The sequence below is a fragment of the Aotus nancymaae genome, unplaced genomic scaffold (assembly GCF_030222135.1).
Source record: "Aotus nancymaae isolate 86718 unplaced genomic scaffold, 86718_ANA_hifiasm-v0.15.2.pri h1tg000010l, whole genome shotgun sequence".
Taxonomy (NCBI): Eukaryota; Metazoa; Chordata; class Mammalia; order Primates; family Aotidae; genus Aotus; species Aotus nancymaae.
In genome coordinates, this window is record NW_026988421.1 from 10,963,197 (window position 1) to 10,975,726 (window position 12,530).

The window sequence follows — 12,530 nt, forward strand, 5'->3', positions numbered from 1 at the left end:
AAAAAACATCTATGAAAAGACAACGTAACCTGATGGGCCATTGGAATACTGCTCTTATCTACACTGCTCCAGACACCAAATATAGCCCCCAGATGTGGGTTTTTACCACCTGCATAGGGTTTTTGGTTTTGTTTACAAGGAGTCTCACTCTGTCACCCAGGCTGGAGTGCAGCGGTGCAATTTTGGCTCACTGCAACCTCTGCCTCCCAGGTTCAAGCGATCCTCATGCCTCAGCCTCCCAAGTAGCTAGGATTATAGGCATGCACCACCGTACCTGGCTAATTTTTGTATTTTTGGTAGAGACAGGGTTTCACCATGTTGCCCAGGCTGGTCTTGAACTCCTGACCTCAAGTGATCGGCCTGCCTCCACCTCCCAAAGTGCTAGGATTACAGGCACAAGCCAATGCTCCTGGCCTGCATAGGGTTTTGAAAAATTAACTTAATTGCCTGTATTTCAAATTGGGAGATTTCACATCAAAATGTGGATTGCCAATTACACTGGCAACACTATGCCCACCCTCCAGCATGTCAGCAATCAGTGCGACTATCCCCGTGAGAGCTCCACTGTACCCACTCCACTGATTCTGTCACCATCCCAGTCCTACAAGTATTTGAAATTAAACCTCCTGATGGGCACTGAGGTTTTAATAAGGGAGAAGCAGAGAGACAGAGAGAGGAAACAAGCCAAGCTGGTAACAGAAGTAGGAGCACCCCTGGGAGGTCACATGTTCTTCTGTTAGTGGCCCAGCCAGTGTTAATACTTACCATCATCCCTCTTAGGAGGCAGGTAATGTTTGCCAACAAGGTGACAATTAAACTGCCTGACTCTTTCCTGGTTCCAGGCACGACTATAACTTTTCAAACCAATTAGAAGCCACCTCAGAAGTGACCTTTCAGAGTTTCTGAGAGGCTGTTCAAGTCTGGAACACATGTGAACATGCAACTACAAATGTTGAGATGCAAGGCATGTCCCATGTTTAATTCCTTTCAGTCAACTTAAATGCGGGCAGCACTCTGCTAAGCAAGCCACGTCCACCACACAGGAGATGGCTGTGACCAGGTGGGAATAACTAAGCATGGTTGCAGCACTCGGGGAAGATACAGAGAACTGACCCGCTTCCCTGGGTTCCTCTCTCCCAGGAAGAAAGTGTGGCCTCTTGCTCTCATCTCCTATCCTGGGACTCACCCCATAGTTACCATCAGGAACTATGCCCCAAAGGGCACTACTTGGGGTCTGAACCAGTGGCTGTGGACTATTGAACATCATGAGCTCATTAATTCACCAAAGCAGGCACCAACACAGAGAATGAAAGGAAGATATCAGAAACTTAGAGCCTGGTGGTTGTGGGAAAGAATATTTAGTTGAAAAAAGGCAATTTGTGGAAGGTACATGTGTGAGGAAAATATCTGGAAGGATGCACACCTAATGTCAACACCAACCCTCCCAGAGAATGGCAGACTGTTCGTTTACACAGTCTGCTCTGCTTGAGTGTTCCAAAGCAAACAGGGGTTGCTTTCATAGTTACACCAACTCTCAGAATACTTATGAAATAGTCAATAAAAATGTTCTTATAAAATACATGTTATACATAGAGATATATTTCTTCATTAAAAAGCTTATTTCTGTGTCATACAACTATGAGGTAACTATTTTTCTTCCTTGTAATTGTCTATATCCTCCAAATTTTGTACTTTGATAATTATTGGAAAAAATAATAAACATGAATGAAAATTTTTAAGATAAATGTTGTATCTTAAAGCATCTCTCGCCCTCATCCTCTCACTCTAATATTTAACTGAAACAAAACGTTCCTATTTGCCTTCCCTGCCCCGATTTCCATATCCCATTTTCCGCTACAGAATTTCCTCACTCACATCCCCCTGTCATGACAGCATCTGTTGACATGGCCAGCAAGTGACAACATGTCAAACAGAATCCCAGCATTAAGACGTGCTCAGGAGTAAACCAAACAGGAAGCTGGTTCCTAAATGTCACGTTTATCACTCTTCCTTTGTGCCCCAATTGTCCACACCCACAATGTTCAGAAGACCCAAGACTCAAAGCAAAGGTCCTGGTGAAGACAGCTGCAGAACATTTAGGTAGGCCGGGCATGGTGGCTCACGCCTGTAATCCCAGCACTTTGGGAAGCCCAGATGGGCAGATCACCTGAGGTCAGGAGTTCAAGACCAGTCTGGCCAACATGGTGAAACCCCATCTCTACTAAAAGTACAAAAATTAGCCAGTCATAGCCACGAGTGCCTGTAGTCCCAGCTACTCAGGAAGCTGAGACAGTAGAATCGCTAGAACCTAGGAGGTGGAGGTTGCAGCGAGCAGAGATCGCACCACTGGACTCCAGCCTGGGTGACAGAGCAAGACTCTGTCTGAAAATAAAAAAGAAAAAGAACATTTAGGTAAAGTGCAAAGCCCCCAAAGAAGGCCTATTTTGCCATATTTTCTAGTCTGGGCCATGGGAACTTCAAATGTCTTTTTCTAGAGCATACTCTGGGTAAAAAAATGTGTGGCACATTAGCTGAACATTAGCTGATAATGTGGCTGAACGATGTGCTACCCTCACTCATGAAACCTCTTACTCGGGTGTAATCATTAATTTTGTGTGTCAACTAGAATGGCCCATGGGATGCCCAGAAATTTGGTTCAGTAATATTCTGGGTGTGTCTGTAAGGGTGTTTCTGGAAGAGATGAGCATTTGGGGAGACTGAGGAAAGCAGATGGCTCTCCCCAGTGTGAGTGGGCACCATTCAATCCATTGAGGGCCTGAACAAAACAAAAGGCAGACGAAGAGAGAGTCTGCCTCTCTGCCTGCTTGAACTGAGACCTCCATCTTCTCCCAGCCTGGCAAGAGCAGATTCAACTTTGTCCCTTGCATTACAAAGGCCAGGAAATAACAACACAGAGATGGCAGCGAGGGTTGCTGGAACTGAGTGGGCGCTCACAGCCAGTCACCACCCTCCCAAAGACCCAGAAAGGCAAGAAAAAGAACGAACCTTCCCCACACCCATGCCTTCCCCATGCCTAGCATCCAGGAAGGGGACAATGCAGAGCAGTGGGCAAGAGTCTAGCATTTGGGGACCATTTAGTTGTCTGTGGAGGATCACAGACAGTGCCAGTGAGGACCCAGTGACATAACCAGGGCAGGAGGCCAAGGTAGGACCAAGACCACAGGAGAGCCAGGAAGGCTGCCTCAGTGGCAGTTGTGAAAGCTCTGCCCCAGGTCAGCAGCCACCCAGAGAATGCCTGGCCTTCAAGATGAACATGATTAAAGTTGTTGATTTTATTTCAAATGTAAGTGACCAGATTGCATTTTCCTGTATCACACAGATGAAGGCTAGAGATCAGAAATTAAATAGAAAACAAAGAAAATTACATTCCTTGTACATCCAAGTCTATAGAAATCTATCACTCTAGAGAGAATAGATGAAAAACTGTCCTCCCCTTGCCATTGGAAATACGCAAGGCCCTGCCATGTGTGACAGCCCCTGAGGGGTGGGCACCGAGGGTCCCATCTTGCCTCTGCCTCATCAGTTGCAAAGTCACCCAAAGCAGCCAACAAGGGTTTGCAGGTGCCACCGCACAGTTCTGGGGCACTTGGGACCTTACGACATGTCATTGCTGTCCACCATTCAGTCTGTGGGGCCCTAATCTGTTATCTGGCTCTCTTGGGACCTCATTGTTTTTTCCATCCCGCAGGCAGAACACAGCCTGGCAGTTCCACCCGTCTGTGATTTGGAAAGTGACAAGGTAACCATGAGGAGAGTGAGTCAGGCCCAGCAGCAGCCACTTTCCTGGCAGGAGCAGAAAGGACCAGATCTGAGTCACCGCCTTCCTCATCCAGGCTGGGCAGAGCCCTGGCCCTGTTCCTCGAGGTCCATCATCCCTTCAGCCTGCACTCTCTCAGGGGAAGGAAGCCTCCAACTCCCTGCTGCTCCTTTGCAGCCCTTTCTTCACAAAACTCACGGAATTAACCCCAGGAGCCCTCTCCCAGCTTCTTGGGCAGCCAGCCTCCAGCACTGCTCCTGCTGTTTTGCTGTTTCTCCTCTTCTTTAACCCCTTGCATCTGGGGCAGGCCCACTGTGGGTCAGTGCTTCTGAAGCCTCCCGGATGTGCAGGGTGACTCTGGCCCCCTGCCACTATCTCCACGCTCACAATGACACCATAGGCCTGGGTGCTCCCACGCTGGGAGATGCTGTGACAGGAGTTCTCCCATTCTCACTGAAGAGGGGGGAGGTATTTTTTCCCCAAAGGGTTGAGAAGTGACCAGAAGGAAAGAGCTCTGGAGGGACTGCCATGGGGTCCAGGGTCTTTGGGTCAGCAGCTTCTTAGACTGTGGGAGGCAGGAGCAGGAGGCCCTGGGGAAGATATTCCAAGCTCACCCTGGCTCCTGGCTCTGTTACTGGCATGTAAGCCAGAATGGGATTCCCAGGGAGGGTGCGTACTAAGTCCCCAAGGACAGGTGAATTACCTTTTCTGAACTTCACTTTCCTTGACTGTCAGAGGGACACAGGCACTTTCTAGGGCTTTGATGAACCACATATGTGGCCCCAATAAACGGTAGCTGTTCCTATTTCCTCTCCCCAGCTCCAGCTGTAATTTCCATATCTTCTTCATAGCATCCTTAAAAAGACGGCTAAGGCAGCAGGGCGTTAAGGCTACATACTTAGTATCTCACATATGCCCATTCCCCCACAGGGCTGCGTTTAACAAAACTGCACGTAACTCTTTATTTCCCTTAAAATGACATAGGGGCTGGGTGCGGTGGCTCCTGCCTATAACCTCGCACTTTGAGTGGCCAATTCAGGAAGATAGCTGTGAGACAGGAGAATAGGATTTGGAGGCAGAGAACCAACATCCGATTCATGCTGAATTCCTAGAATGGAATCAAAAGGAAAACTCCACCTCTGCATGCCCAAGTAACAAACAGATCGGAGGCTACTCCTTTTGCAAACCAGCCCCCCTACCCCACTTTTCTGCCTTGCAGATGAAAAATGAAAGTACCTCTGATTGGTCCCCTCCTGCAACCAATCAGACTGGTTGCAGGCCAAGTCTTCATGTGTTACTTTGTAATTTCACTTCAGCCTCTGATTGGTCACCTTCCAAGACCAATCCGACTGGTTGCAGGCCACTACTTCATTTACATAGGTGTTAACCAAGTAACAAATGGGAAACCTTTGGAGGGAATTTAAACCCCAGAAAACTCTGTAACCAGCACTCTTGAGCCACTTACGCAAGTCCACTCCCACTCTGTGGAGTATACTTTTGTTTCAATAAATCTGTGCTTTTGTTTCTTCATTCTTTCATTGCTTTGTGCATTTTTTTGCCCATTCTTTGTCCAAAACGCCAAGAACCTGGAGGACTCGTAGTCAAGACCCTCCATCAGTAACAGCTTAAGGCCAGGAGTTCAAGACCAGCCTGGGCAACACAGCAAGACCCCATCTCTACAAAAAAAATACAAAAATTAGCTGGGTGTGGTGGCACATGCCAGTGCTCCCAGCTACTGGGGAGGGTCCTTGGAACCCTGGAGTTCAAGGCTACAGTGAGCTACAATCACACTACTGTACTCCAGCCTGGGCAACAGAGTGAGACCATGTCTCAGAATTGATCAATCAATAAACAAAAATAACATATAAAACATGTAAGGAAAGTTTTTTAGAGATCTACTTCAAAAGTTTTGTAGTAATTTATTGACTCTGCTAGATACCAGGAATTGTGCACCTGCTTTATAGACATAATCTTACAAGTCTGAGAGTGGATATTATTTTACAAATGAGGACAGAGTCAGATAGTATCACCTCTGTTCTACACGAGTAAATTGAGATGCCAGGAAGTTATAACAACAATGGGTAATATTCAGCATTCACTATACACATTCTGTTTCAAAATATGAAGTAAAATATAAATTGTGTGTGTGTGTGTGTGTGTAGGTGTGCATGTGCACATGCATGCCTGGCACATACTAAGCATTAAACATGTCTTAATGACTTAATACAATAAGGAGTTTTCGCTTAATCCTCCCAAATCTGTGAAGAAGGTATTTTTATTATCTACATTTATACATGAGAAAATCATATCATAGAGAGGTTAAACAAATTGCCTTGGTCACATAGTTCCTAAATGGTGGAACAGATATTTGAACTCAAGGAGGCCAGATCTCAACTACTTCAATATTTTGCTCAGTCTCACAGCTGGTAAGTGGTAGAGGTAGAACATGAAACTATGTCTGACCATTCTTGACCACTTTGATATTAATAATTTGTGAGGGTCATAATTTATTGACTTAGAGAAAGCTCACACAGCCTCTTTGTTCTGGTGGGAACTGAGTTCACACTGACCCCCTGAGACTCTCTGGACTATGCCTTATTCCTAAGCCTGTAGGTAGCAATTCTGTGACAGACAGACAGACAAAATAAGATAAGCTAGGCAGTCAGAATTCCATGAATAATAATATCCATGCCCATCAGACTCTAGAGTAATGCTGCTATCAAAATTCAGATGTCGTAGTTTCTAAAGCAATTCTAATTTGTTCTCCAAATGAGTGTGAACTCTCCCTCCTCCAAACCCTCAGAGTATTTATTGGACTTTTATGGAATTTTCCATATTCTTACTTACATTATGGTTACTGAAGGACTACTCTTCTGACTCCTTCTAGAACTAATGCCTTGAGAATTGTATGGTTAAAAGATGAATCTTGGTGCTGTATAAGAGGCACCTCCAAATAACAATGGCTTAAATATGGTGGAAGTTTGTTTCTCGCCCACATAACGATACAGCTGCAGAGTGTGGGGCTGGAGGGAGGCTCTGCTACACAGTGTTATGCAGAGATCAAAGTATCTTCCATCTGTGGCTCTGCCATCTCCAGAGGACAGCCTTCAGCTGTCCACAATGGCTCAATGCCTTAAAAGGGGTAAAGGTGGAAAGGGAGGGTAAGCCCCTGCCTTTTAAAGACAGAATCAAGTTAAAAGTTCTATTATTATAATACCAAAGAAAGCAAAGAAAGGGAGAACAGATAATGAAAGAAAATTAGCCGTCTCAAGTGGCCATGATTAGGATATACATTCAGAATGATGTTACGTGCAGGCAGACAACATTTCTTCATTCAATAAAGATGAATAAAATGCCACTATATTTCAGATCCAGTGCAAGGCATTCATAAACAATGGATGAATAAATGAATAAGCCCCTTTTCTGGAGAAAAAAAATCCAGAGGTAATGCCTTTGGATTTTCATAAGGGCAAATAATTTAAAATATGGACACAAATAATTTCTTCCCATAGAAGGTTGTAGATACAAACAGATATATATATATATATATATATTTTTTTTTTTTTTTTTTTTTTTTTTTTGAGACAGAGTTTCACTCTTGTTACCCAGGCTGGAGTGCAATGGCGCAATCTCGGCTCACCGCAACCTCCGCCTCCTGGATTCAGGCAATTCTCCTGCCTCAGCCTCCTGAGTAGCTGGGATTACAGGCACGCGCCACCATGTCCAGCTAATTTTTTGTATTTTTAGTAGAGACGGGGTTTCACCATGTTGACCAGGATGGTCTCGATCTCTTGACCTCGTGATCCACCCGCCTCGGCCTCCCAAAGTGCTGGGATTACAGGCGTGAGCCACCGCGCCCGGCTCAAACAGATATATTTTAAGCTGAATTTTTTGTGGCTTGCTGAAACATATGGAAAATCAATTATAAAGTAAACAAACAACCCTGATTAATCAGGCTATGCTAACACCAGCAAAAATATATTAGAGAGTCTCAGTCCTGAATTTTTACTTCAATGACTTTTTCTGTATTTTATTCTGAAACATATTTTTATTTTTCCCTATACAAAACAAAACACACAAATTGTCACTTATTGCATTTAGACAAATATACGGGTCCAAAATTGAATTCCTTCTGTGTCGTCTGTAAGATAAACACTCAGGGGATTTCATCTGGGAGAGGAGCCAAAAGTCCAATTCTAATTTATTATTATTTCTAAATAATACATAAACCACCACATAAAGCCTTTAATAAAAATGTTGGTTGAGCTGCCACTGGAATGCATCACTGTTGTCAGACAGACATCATCAACTCAGCTTTTCTCATTTCCCAAATTCCATTAAGATTTATCTCCACATCTTCCCAGATGGTGCCATCACCGTCTCCACCTCTCCCCACCATAAAAAAAAAAGTCCAACAAATGTTTTGCACTTAGCATTTTAACTAAAATGCCAATAGTAATATGAATAGTAATACTAAAGCATAAATATTTTAAATTCAAATGTTAAGAGATGGTGAAAGTTTTGCGCTGAATTCAAATGAAGTTTTATTCAATTAGAATAAGATTTTCAGAACTTAGACTTTAGGTTTCAAAGAGGCAGAGGCAAGTCTTGGGAATTTATATTTTCTTCTCTCGTGTTGTTTGTTAACTTGTGATGTTTTTCTCTACTTCATTGTTCCTGAGAAGCCTGAGTTAATTTCTCCTTTTACTCCTTGGCACACAGATCTGCTATACTTACACACTGTGCTATTTCCCAGAGAACAGCTGCTGTGCCCAGTCCAACAGCTTTCTTTCCTCCAACTGCATTGGGCTTAATAAAAAGGAATAATTTCTAGGTAGCAGCAAATTCCTTAATAAAAAAGAATAATTCCTGGGCAGTAAGCCTTCCCCATCTAGGGGAAACAAAGCATTGTCCCTCAGAAAGAATTTTGCAATCATCATTTTATGTAACTGAATTTAATATACATTTATTTAGCTACTGCAGGGAAAGTACTTGGCAGTTGGTCTAGCAAATAATAGTTACTACTGGCGTAAAACTTACTATAATTAAGGCAAAATTCTAAGTCCACTGAGGAATACTGCAACTCATTGCCTTATTAAAAATACTCATAGATCAATAACTATCCATTTATTCATTTAATATATATTTATGGAGCAAGTACTAAGTGCTAGACATCACATTCTGTTTCCAAAACAAACACAGCCCCTACTTTCAGGGATCTTCCAAGCTAGTGGGGAAGGCAAACAACCAAACATTTGCACAAATGAATGTAAAACTAATTGTCAAATTGGAAAAGTGTTATATAGCTCGTATAAAGCCTGGGTTTCTGTGGCTCAATTTCCTAGCAGTGTCACAGTCAAAGAAACACAATCTAACAAATAAAAATAATTTCAGTAGGGTTCAGATCTCTGTCAAGGTCATGAAAAACAAGGAAAGACTGAGAAATTGTCACAGACCAGGAGACTGGGGAGACGTGAAAACTAAATATAATGTGGTGCCCTGGATTGGAACAGGAAGAAGATATTAATAGAAAAACTGGTAAATCCAAATAAAGTCTGGAGTTTGGTTAATGAACTACATATTTTGGTTAATGAAATTGACCAATGTCAGTTTCTCTGTTTTGACAAATGTGGCATGGTAATGTAAGATGTTAACAATGGTGAAAATTGGGTAAGGGACATATAGAAATCCTCTCTACTATCTTTGCAAGCTTTCAGTAAATCTAAAATTATTTCAAAATAAGAAATATATTTTTTTTTGAGATGGAGTTTCGCTCAGAGTGCAGTGGCGCACTCTCAGCTCACTGCAACCTCCACCTCCTGGGTTCAAGAGAGTCTCCCGCCTCAGTCTCCCAAGTAGCTGAGATTACAGGTGCCTACCACCATGCCCAGCTAATTTTCAGTATTTTTAGTAGAGATAGAGTTTCACCATGTTGGTCAGGCTGGTCTCAAACTCCTGACCTCAGGTGATCCACCTACCTTGGCCTCCCAAAGTGTTGGGATTACAGGCATGAGCCACTGTGCCCAGCCTAGAAATATATATATATATTTTACAATAGCTAATAACTTTACTTGAGTTCTCAAAAACTCATAATGGCAAATAACTATTGGCCATAGTAACACTTCTTAAAAAAATCTCTGTGATTTATTTCTTATGTTAGTTATCAATGGCTTCATAATAAATTAACCCCAAACTTAGCAGCTTGAAATAACAAACATTTACTATCGCAGTTAATATTATTCCACAGTTTCTGATTATCATAACACTGGGAATGGCTCAGCTTAAAGAATCTTCAAGATTCATCTGGGACTGGAGAATCTAACACCAAGCTCACTCATGTGGTTGTTGGCAGCCTCAGTTTCTTGCTGGTCATTGGCTGGAGGCTTCAGTTCTTCATCCTGTGGGCTTCTCACATACAGCAGCCTTATGACTCCAACCTCCACCTCCTGGGTTCAAGCAAGTCTCCTGCCTCAACCCCCCAAGTAGCTGAGATTACATTTTTTGTAATGGCTGCTGGCTTTTCCCGAAGTAAGTGATCTGACAGAGCGAGAACACAAGTGCAAGACAGAAGCCACAGTCCTTTCATCACCTAATCTCAGAAGTGACAAACCATCATTTCCACCATATTCTACTCATTAGAGGCAAGACACTAAGTACAGCCTTACACATAAGGAAAGAGAAATTAAGCTCTGCCTCTTAAAGGGAGCAAAATCAAAGAAGCTTGGTTTTTTGTTGTTGTTTTGGTTTTGATTTTGGGGGGTTGTTTGTTTTTTCAGATGGAGTCTAGCTCTGTCACCCAGGTTGGGGTGCGGTGGCATGATCTTGGCTCACTGCAAACTCTGCCTCCTGGGTCCAAGCAATTTTTGTGCCTCAGCCTCCTGAGTAGCTGGGATTGTGGGTGCAGGCCACCACAATCAGCTAATTTTTTTGTATTTTTAGTAGAGATGGGGGTTTCGCCATGTTGGCCAGGCCAGTCTTGAACTCCTGATCTCAGGTGATCTGCCGGCCTCTGCCTCTCAAAGTGCTGGGATTATGGGCATGAGTCACTGCACCTGGCCAACTCATTTGTTTTTAAAACCACCACAACTCTACTCCCCCCAGTACTCCTGACAAAATCACAAAATACGGCGCAAAAACTACCATAAAGTCACAAAGAAAAGGGAATCAGAGAAGACAGCAGCAACAAAAATCCAGAACTGGGAAATCAGAAAATTGAATCACACTTAGAAGATACAAGGAAGCCTAACTGTGAGCCAACAGTGGGGAAGCCAGGAGGCCACATAATGTGCACCTCATAATCTTAACGCATCACACCAATCAGCAGCACCAAGTACTTCCAGGAATGGAGTAAAGGAGTAAGCTGAGAATTCTAGGACTGGTTGGAAGCCTATTTAAGAAGTAGTTTTCCACTGGCTTCAGCAGCACACATGCTAAAATGGGAACAATACAGAGAAGATTAGCGTGGCCCCTGCACAAGGATGACATGCAAATTTATAAAGCATTCCATATTTTTTTTTTTTTGCTCCAGTCAACATTACAACTGAAGTAAAGTCTGTTGAAATGTACCATGAAGGTTTGAGTTAAGCTCTTTCTGGGGACAATGTGGGCCTCAACGTCAAGAATGTGTCTGTCAAAGATGTTTGTCATGTTGCTGGTGACAGCAAAAATGATCCACCAATGGATGCAGGCAATTTCACTGCTCAGGTGATTATCCTGAGCCATCCAGGCCAAATCAGTGCAGGCTATGGCCTTGTACTGGATTGTCACACAGCTCACATTGCATGTAAGTTTGCTGAGCTGAAGGAAAAGATTGATCAGTGTTCTGGTAAGATGCTGGAAAGTGGCCCTAAATGCTTGAAGTCTGGTGATGCTGCCATTGTTGATATGGTTCCTGACAAGCCCATGTGTGTTAAGAGCTTCTCAGACAGACTATCCTTCTCTGGGTCATTTTGCTGTTTGTGACATGAGACAGACAGTTGCCATGGGTGTCATCAAAGCAATGAACAAGAAGGCTGCTGGAGCTGGCAAGCTGATCAACTTTGCCCAGAAAGCTCAGAATGCCAAATGAAAATTTATCCCTAATACCTGCCACCATAGTCTTAATCAGTGGTAGAGGAACGGTCTCAGAACTGTTTGTTTCAATTGGCCATTTAAGTTTAATAGTAAAAGACTGGCTAATGATAACGATGCACAGTAAATCCTTCAGGAAGAAAGGAGAATGTTTTGTGGACCACTTTTTTTTTCATGTGTAGCGGTTTTATGTATTAGTTATTAAAATCAGTACTTTTTAATGGAAACTTGACCAAAAATCTATCACAGAATTTGAGACCCATTAAAACAAAGTTTAATGAGGAAAAAAAAAAAAAAAACCATAGTTTTAGCATAAGTCCCTACTTCTTAGGTATAGGCTGAGCCTAGTGACTTCCTTCCAAAGGACGTAGTATGAAAAGAGGAAACAAAAGAGTAACTTTATAGGGGAGAAACCTAACAAACACCCTGTCAGCTAGGAGATGAAGGCCAACATGGACAGTCATAAGTCAACATCACCAATCATGATATGATGTGACGAAAATGGCATTTTAGGCCTGGCACAGTGGCTTAAACACGTAATTCCAGTACTCTGGGAAGCTGAGGTTGGAGGATCACTTGAAGCCAGGAGTTCAAGACCAGCCTGGGACACACAGCAAGACCTCATCTCTACAAAATTTAAAAATTAGCCAGGTGTAGCAGCACACCTGTAGTCCTACCTACT

General features: G+C 43.1%; 1 non-coding gene and 1 pseudogene across 1 annotated transcript; both read left to right on the plus strand.

Annotated features, from left to right (window-relative positions):
- The first annotated feature begins 479 nt into the window (after window positions 1-479).
- Window positions 480-11,846, plus strand: LOC105714183 (elongation factor 1-alpha 1-like; annotated as a pseudogene).
- Window positions 11,180-11,291, plus strand: LOC135274044 (U6 spliceosomal RNA). Its single transcript, XR_010341860.1, has one exon. It is a non-coding gene; the product is annotated as a U6 spliceosomal RNA (small nuclear RNA).
- Window positions 11,847-12,530: the final 684 nt, after the last annotated feature.